The following is a 9152-nucleotide window of genomic DNA, read 5'->3' on the forward strand; positions in this document are numbered from 1 at the left end:
TAATTACTCTGAATGGCACACGGAAAGAGCTCCACAAGGTAAGAAGGTAAATTCTGTCGAAGAAACCTCTTCCTTGAGTGATAAGATTGATGCTATTATCACTACAAGAAAAGTTCTGATAGACAACATCTCAAAATCGTCCGCTAAGGGGTATTTTTCGTCGCCTATGGGCCTAACCCGACGATATGGGTTCTGTTGTGGAAACTGCGTCAGGCAAAGTCCTATGACGATTTTTTCGGTCCGTCGCGCTTGGGCGCCCTTCCGCCACGGAAAATCGGACCGTTGCCCAAGTGTTTCCGGGAGCCCGTTGGATCACGACGTCATGCAAACCGACACGTGGCGAGACGCCGTTAGCGCGATTAACGGCGTTAACCAGCTGAAACCCCGTGGTAGATGGTAGGCCCACACGAGGCTGCCACGTCTTAAGCGGGGCCGGCCCATTAAGTTTGCGGGCCGGGCCGGCGACTTAGTTTGACCGGTCAACTATATAGTGGGCTGGTCCATTAGTTACGTGGGCCGGGCCTAACCTCTAAGGTTGACCGGTCAAAACTTTAATGGGCCGGCCCACTAAGTATGTGGGCGGGCCGAATGCACTCGTTTGACCGGTCCAACGAGCAAAAGGGCCGACCCACAAGACATGTGGGACCCACTTTCTGGTATCGGGTCGGCCCATTTACAAAGTGGGGTCCACATTAAAGCAACTGGCCGGCCCAAGAAGTTATTGGGCCGGCCCAATTAGCATGTGGGTCCCACTTTCTGCTATCGGGCGGCCCATTTAGTACGTGGGGTCCACATTTGATCAAATGGGCCGGCCCAACAAGCCGATGGTAGGGCCAAAAGCAGGTGGGTCCCACTTTCCTGTTAAAGGGCCAGCCCATTTAGTATGTGGGGTCCACCATATAGCAAGTGGGCCGGCCCAACAAGATAGTGGGCCGGGCCAAAAACACAGGTGGGTCCCACTTTCCAGTTAAAGGGCTGGCCCATTTAGTATGTGGGGTCCACCATATAGCAAGTGGGCCGGCCCAACAAGATAGTGGGCCGGGCCAAAACACTGGTGGGTCCCACTTTCCTGTTAAAGGGCCGGCCCATTTAGTATGTGGGGTCCACCATATAGCAAGTGGGCCGGCCCAACACGCTAGTGGGCCGGGCAAAAAACACAGGTGGGTCCCACTTTCCAGTTAAAGGGCCGGCCCATTTAGTATGTGGGGTCCACCATATAGCAAGTGGGCCGGGCCAAAAACACAGGTGGGTCCCACTTTCGTCTTAAAGGGCCGGCCCATTTAGTATGTGGGGGCCACCACAAAAGCAATTGGGCTGGCCCAACTAGTTAGTGGGCCGGCCCAGTAGTGGGTGGGGTCCACCTTAAAACAAGTGGGCCGGCCCAATAAAAGTGTGGGGTCCACAGTAAATCAAGTGGGCTGGCCCAATAATTAAGTGGGCCAGCCCGTTTAGTTGCTGTTTATATGCCGGCGTAATAGGCGCTTTAGGATTTTGCGGGCCGGCACATATGTGATTTCGCTTAATTGGGCCGTTTAAGGGATGCGAATTCGTGATTTAGATAGTGAGAATATTTACGCAGCATTGATTTCTGTCGGATAGCCTCACTTACCACAAGCACCAAAGAAAAAATGCGCGAAAGAACTATAAAAACTAACTAAATATTACATCAGCTGCAAGGCATTGAAAAAATATTACAGAACCCAGAGAAATTGAATGGTAATTAAACCTAGCAATACAATGAAGGGATCCGGCAATCTTTTAACTTGTCCATGCAGCACCTATATCCGAAACAAAGACATTACAAGTTAAGACAGCAACAATGGAAAGGCAAAGACACTACAATATTGTTTGCCAAAGAATTTGGAACTCATCATTTCGTCGTTATAACAAGATCATTGTAATGCACACAATAAGTAAACAAAGAGTGCATGCCGCATACCAACGACCAATATAACGAGCATGTTAGAATGAAACAAATAGACTTACTACTGTCGAGTCCCATGCAACCCCACATGTTCAGGGAGTACAAAATTGGCATGAACAACATAGTAGCAGGTTATAAATTTTGTAACAACGACTGAGCAAGATGAAGTTATGATGGCTACATCTACAGAGCAGGGAATGTAAACCAAAAATAGAAGTTACGATGGTAAAAGCTAAAGAGGAGGGAATGTGAACCAACATGTGCCAAGTGCAATTACTTCATTTTGGCCGTGAACTAAATAATACTCCTGAACTTATAGTGAAGGGGATGCAAATCAAGATGTTTCGGGATATAAACTTGTAATGAGCAACACATAGAGGATAGTTAATCTTTGGAGCTTAGGATGGACCAGATACAGAATATAGTGGGATCACCTATGAACTTGTATAAGAGGGAATGCAAACCAATATGTTCAGCTTTCCATATGTGAGCGTCATGCCAAGTCAGAGAAACAAGTCAATAATGCAGCTTTTGAAGAACAAGATGGCACGCAAAATTATTATCTAGTAGTATGATAAGTTTATTTGTACTACAGGCTAGATAGCAGTGATAGCATGCCAAACTAAGTCCTTACTTTGTTAGCTTACAATGAACTAGATACAAAAAATGGCATCACCTGTAGTACAGGGAATGCAAGCCAACATGTTCATGGAGTAAAAAATTGGCACAAACAACATAGTAGCAGGCCATAATTTTTGTAACAACGACTGAGCAAGATCAAGTTATGATGGCTAGATCTACGGAGCAGGGAATGTAAACCAAATATAGAAGTTACGATGCCAAAAGCTATAGAGCAGGGAATGCGAACCAACATGTGCAATTACTTAAAATTGGCCATGAACTAAATAATAGCAGGATGTTACTATAATACCTATAATTTTTGTAACAACGATCGAGCAAGATAGAAGTTATGATGGCTACATCTACGGAGCAGGGAATGCAAACCAAAATGTTCAATCGCTTAAAGTTAGCAATGAAGTAGAAAATAGAAACGTGTTACGGTCATAGCTAGGAATGAACTAAAAGAGCTTCGGACAAACAAGCATCCGAACCCGAACATGGCGCTAAAACAAGGGACTTACATTAGGAGAAGCACTCGGTGGGAGTCACGACGAGATCTTCACTGGGGTTGATAGATCCGGTGATGAAGTACGCTACATGTGCTACTTGGGGTTGGAGAGACGGCCATTACACTTCATGGTTACTCATCTCATCTGCAAAAACGTAACGGCGCGTCGTTAGCACAAACAGGTTCCCCCAAGATTAAACAAGAACTTGCAGGCAAGCAATAGAAAAGCGACAGTAGAAGAGTTTAGATCATGCACGGCGCCGGTGAAGCAGATCCGGTTCATGCACAGCGGTGTCGGTGAGCAAGATACGATGCGGTGGACGACGGATCCGGCGAAGCGGCTCCGGTGGGGTGGACGATACCGCAGCTGAAGCGACTGCGGTAGACTCTTTGGATGAGCATATGGTTTCGAGGTTCGGCGGGGATGATCCGGTCCGGTTGATGACGGCGTCGATGAAGCGGCTCCGGCGGTGGCCGGATGACGAGGATCGCGAGGGCTCGGGTAGGCCAGGGAAGTCCGGCGGGGATGTTCCGGTGCAGTGGTCGTGGAGGTGGGAGAGAGGGACTTGGGAAGTTTCGGTGGGTGGTCTGAAGGAAATGTATTTTTTTGGGAGGGTTTCCTGGGCTAGGGAGGTGGTGATCCAAAAAATGACGGGCAGACCCCCCCCACCAACCGACTTTGCTGCCATCTCCACAGGGGTAGAATAGGAATTTGGAAGCGTGTGAAATTTTTGTATTTTTTGGGCGGCAAGTTTTGCCGCTATGAGATTTTGAATTTGGCCACCGTCCAAGTATAATGATAAAAAATTGTGACACCGTACTAGTACCTCTGTTCAAGGCCGAGTGCAAAATCAAATCATCATCACGTTGAATATAGGTCACTACCATGATCATGATCTATCTTCTGGACAGAGATCCAGTGCCCCCACGTTCACAGGGCACAACGTGACCTGAGGCTTCCCATCCACCATTCGTTTCAATCCAACGGCAAGGAAAGCAACAGCGTGACCCAATTAATTTCTCTTTGAGCCGAAGAGCTGCTGTGTTCTCTCGAACACGAAGAAATAGAGAAGGGAACAGAAGATGATTTCGGTTCCGAGCGCATCTGTCCGGGCCAAAAATGTATCTGGTACAAACTCCAGCGGGACGACGCATAGTGACTGGGCCGTTCGCAGCGACGCAAACATGCCCAAATATGTGTCTCGGATCCGTCGCACGGACGCTGCGTGGACGCGTAAAGTGTCCGCTCGCGTCTGGCGAACGTTTCGTCGGGCCCGCTTGGCAGTGACCCAGCATCGATGCGTCTTCTCAGCGGCGCCGCTTCGGCAGTCTGCGGTCGCGTAAAATGGCGATGCCTCGGGTGGCACGCGTCATCACCTACCTCTGCGAATGGCGATGCCACGCGTGCAGCGGCCGTCGCGTGCCTCCGACCTATATAAACAGGAGCGTACGCATATCATCTCCTCCCACACTAAACCCTAGCCGCTGCCGCTCAACCTCCTACTGGGTTTTGTATAGAACTAGAACGCATAATTTAATCTCAAGTTTGATGTGCCCTGTGAACGTGGGGGCACTGGATCTATGTCCCTATCTTCTTAATCCCAATCAAAAATGCGTTTGAAATATTTCAGGATTGGTGGGAGATTTTGCCGCCCGACTGAGATTAAATTAAACCACGCGTTCGACAAGTCAAACTTGAGACCAAGGCTATGATACCATTTAAGTTCGAACTGATTGAAAAAGACTATGCAATTAATTTATATAACATCCACAGGAACAACTACCAAGTTGATCCCAACCGCAGATAAATGCATCCACCAACAAAAGTAGGAACGGTGCCTTATTCTAAGGAAACATTTCACAAGACCAATGTACTCACTATGTAGTGTTCATCTCCAATTATCTATGGCATTTTCTAAGTCTTTGGGAGATTATAACGAACTTGATTGGCCTCGTGCAATAGGGCATCACATGCTTCTAATCTTGATCTCAACATGTTAACTTTTGTTCTTAGCATAGCTGTTGCAACTCGTTCTACTTGGAGTTGTTCCTCCAAAACTTGAGCAGAGAAAGACTTGGACTTGGGCTTCAAAACCCAGCATTTCGCAGGAAAGAGATATCTTTATCTTTCCCATGTTCTGCCATCTCGAATTTCATATCAGCATGACAAGTTTCGAGTTGTGTAAAAAGAAAAGTTATTACAAAGAAAAATGCAGATGGTAGATTTAATGTGTACGAACTACTTTTAATCATACAAGTTGGCATGCCTGACTATAATAAGGACCGTCTATCTTGCTAGCAGGCATAATTATTAAGGTATTATTAATGGGCTACCATGTTCATAGTCTTCGAAGAAACAGCCTTTATTGCATTACGAGCAGAAAACAGTTCACACGTGCGCTCAGATTCAAATTTTCAGCATGCAGCCGATTTATGGTTTAATTGAAGTACACATCATTATATTATTTCACACAAAATACAGCAGCCACATGGAACATATCTAATTTTAGTACAACAACAAAATTTGCAATTATTACAGACCAGGAAATTTTGAACGAAATTTTGAGCAGTAATTAATTACAACATTGGCATCAGCAGTCCACTTGACTGAACAACAAAATCAAAGTTTATTTAGACACCTTCAATTCCCAGACACATCACAACTGGCTTACCATGACAAGTGCATAGGAGATTCTTTAGAACATTTTCTGTCAAAGTTTGCCTATTTTTCAATTCATGTACCTCTTGGCGTGTGTTGGCAATTATTTCATCAGCATCTTTGTTTTCCCGCCCAAATATATCAACTGCCTCTTGGAGTGCATTCCCCAAATCTCTTTGTGCCGGATTAAGTTGAGCAATAGATACCATGGGCCTATGCGAGCAATATGCACTCTCACTGCTGCTTTGTGAAACATCAATACTTGAGGCATTGGCCCCTTGCTTCTGGCTTTGTAGCTTTATTTGAAGCCTGAAATTTAGATAAAACAAGTTACAACATCATATGATGCAATAAAAGACCTCCAATTTCAAGAGCATCATTGAGCTGATATAACATAGCAAGCAATCCAAAATAGAGCCTCGTACATCTATTTCTTAGAACGGTTGGTGTACTGGACTCAGTGGACCAATGAGAGCACGTGCCACTGTCACTGTTGCTCTGTGAAATGACCGCAACACTTGATAAATGGGTTGTCCCTACTGACATTACAGCTTTGTTTGCAGGCTGAAACTAAGACAAAACAAGTTAAAATGCAATACAATACACGGCAAACAAACAAAGATCAAGTTGACATAATTTTGAAAGAACCATGGGCAGATATAACAAAGAAACCAGTTAAGCCACATGCCTCTTAGAACAAACCAAACTAGATCATGGCGATGATGTATACAATGAACCAAGCAACTAGACATCATGTGCCCAATAACGAAGCCAGGTCACTACACAAAAGAAATCTAGCAAATAGCCAAATACAGTCAAAACATGTGCATGTTGGATTGGATACAATTAGGAAAATAATGTATGATTGATTTAAGCATGCTCAGATAGTGCCTTCGACAACGTAGAAGGTCAATGCAACAATTAATTGTATGGCTTGTATGAAGTGCCATAACATTTAAATTAAGCATAACGAGGCATTGCTTAATCTGAGAACTGAGTGCTAGCTCAGTGGCAAGGCTTGCGAGTGCACAGCCAGCCCACCCTGGTTCGAGTACCAACGGGACCGAATTAAACAAGAATGAAGCGAGATGTCAGTACAAGTAGTGGCAATAGAAATGCAAAATCCATAACAGGGCCAATGACAACATTCACTTGCCAACAAAATCTAAGGATTTAGGGTCTGTTTGTTTGGGCTTCAGCTTTTGAGAAGCAGCTGTAGCTGGTGGGCTGTGAAAAAGCAGCTGTGAGAAGCAGTTGTTGGAAGCAGAGATTTGATGTCTGGTTGAAGTGCTTTTTATGGCTGCTGCTATTGGTTTAGGAGTGAAATGTCTGAAATGCCCTGAGTGCTGAAGATGTTGAATATATGCAGATTTGAAACGAATTTGCTATTTATAATAGTTTCATTACATAATTATCATGTTTAATAACCCCAAAATACTTCAATTTATCTTTCTTTTTTGCTAAAATAATTTTGAACACTTTTTGTATCGGAATATTTTGGAGTGTTGTTTAGAATTAAATATAGCTTTTGGCTTCTAAGTTAAAGTTTTTACGGCTTTAAAAAAAGTGTAAACAATATCACAAGACATCTCACTAACCGTTAATTGATCGATCACCTTAATTTTAGGAATTAATCAGTCCATTGTTAATCAGCGAGGTTGCTTTAAATGGGCAGGCTCTAAGCTCTAAAATATGCTACTGTATATTGAAAAGTAAGATTTGCAAAATAGCGCACAAAAGGATTTTTGCAGAAGTATAAGTATAAGTACTATATTAAACCGTAACCAACTTCATTTTTCTCAGATTTTTGAGGCCTCCTTGGAAGTGAACCTCAGCTCCGCTGCCTATTTCTTGTGTATGTTTCGGTGCTGCCTAGCATTTCGTGTAATGTGATTTTCTATATGTTGGGTTGCTATGGTGCGATTGCTGGTGTGGCCGTAGCAGCAGGATGTGTAAAGCGGTGGTGGGACTGGTGGGCAATCGGGGCAAGTTCTGAAGTTCTAGATGTTTGCACGATTTATTTCTATATCATCTTCTCTTTCTAGAATTTCTGCGCATGGGTGTCGGACAATCGGGCGTAGATGGTGCGGCCGGAGACGAGTCTTGCGGCGGGGGCGAGGGATGGGGGGATGCGCACCACGGCTTGGCATTGAGAGGCTCTGCAAGCAACCGGTGATTATGAGGCGAGGCGGTGGAGCTGGGCAGTGGCGCCGGAGGTAGGCGGCAGTAGGCGGTTCTGCTTGGACGACGAGATAGATGCGGCGGAGAACGGCAGCCGGCATCGAGATCGGCCGGGGCAAGCTGCTGGCGAGGTGCAGTGGTGTGGTCACGGCCGTCCGCGTCGAGCTTCGACCGCCGCGGGGGCTGAGGGGAGTAGTGGTGCCGGAGGAGAGCAGCAGGGGAGGGGCGGCGCCAGCTAGGAGCCGGAGAACGGCGGCCGGCATCGAGGTCGGCCGGGACAAGTTGTTGGCGATGTGCAGCTGGTGTGGTCGCGGACGTCCGCGTCGAGCATCGCAGGTGACTCCTCTCCAATCCCCAAATTGCCATTATTTTCGTCCACCCGTTCCATCCTCTTCATTGCTGCCGCATGTGTGAACCCCCGGACATCCATCAGGGCGGTGCGGCACGCGGGAAGTGAGGCGGTGGTGCAGGCGCGCGGGTGAGGAAGGCCTGCCCCAGTCGCCGAGGTGCCATGGGCCCCACCGTCCCGGAATCCCCCCTCGAGGTCGAGCAGTCAGAGTCCGAGGGCCAGGGGCGGGACGACGACCGCGAGCGCTTCCCCCGCGCAGCCGCCGCCGCTTCCGCTAATCGCTGCAACCTGCTTCTCTGTTGTTGCCAGTTTGTGGTCGTGTTCTTCTTCACTCTACAGGTACAGGGTGCTTTCGATTGAATTGAACATTGGTTCTGTGTGAGTTATTGTTTTCGGCCGCTCTGTGATTACTGTGTTAAGATTTAATTTGGCTATGCATTGTTGACTGATTGGTTTTTGTATGGTACATATGCAACTGATTGATGCCATGGCCGATGGATGCTCCTCTTGTTGAATACATGGGCTGCGTCCCCCTCTAATTAAACTTCCTCATCTCTATTTGGAAGATATCCAGTGATGTTGGTGAATGGTGGTCCTCTTATTTCGTGCTACTGGTCAATGTTAACTTCTCCAACACCATTTGTAAGATGTACATCCCGTGATACTGTTGGTGGAATGGTGGCCCTCTTATTTCGTGCTATTGGCCAATGTTCTTCTGGATGGTCTGCACATTGTGTTCTCTTTTGGCCTGCATGATAGACCTTCATGGCTATGGCGCATTACTAACCATTGATATGGGCTCTCAAAAGTGGGAATTTGCCTAGGTAACTGGCAATTTAACTGTGCTACAATGTATTTCTATATTCTTCCTTGTGTGATGCAATAATCTTATATGTTTAACTCTATGTTC

General features: G+C 46.2%; 1 long non-coding RNA gene across 1 annotated transcript; it reads left to right on the plus strand.

The window, feature by feature from the left end:
- The first annotated feature begins 8136 nt into the window (after positions 1 to 8136).
- On the plus strand, positions 8137 to 8703 carry LOC127295181 (uncharacterized). Its single transcript, XR_007847591.2, has 2 exons — positions 8137 to 8229; positions 8327 to 8703. It is a non-coding gene; the product is annotated as an uncharacterized lncRNA (long non-coding RNA).
- Positions 8704 to 9152: the final 449 nt, after the last annotated feature.

This window comes from Lolium perenne, chromosome 4, assembly GCF_019359855.2.
Source record: "Lolium perenne isolate Kyuss_39 chromosome 4, Kyuss_2.0, whole genome shotgun sequence".
Lineage (NCBI taxonomy): Eukaryota > Viridiplantae > Streptophyta > Magnoliopsida > Poales > Poaceae > Lolium > Lolium perenne.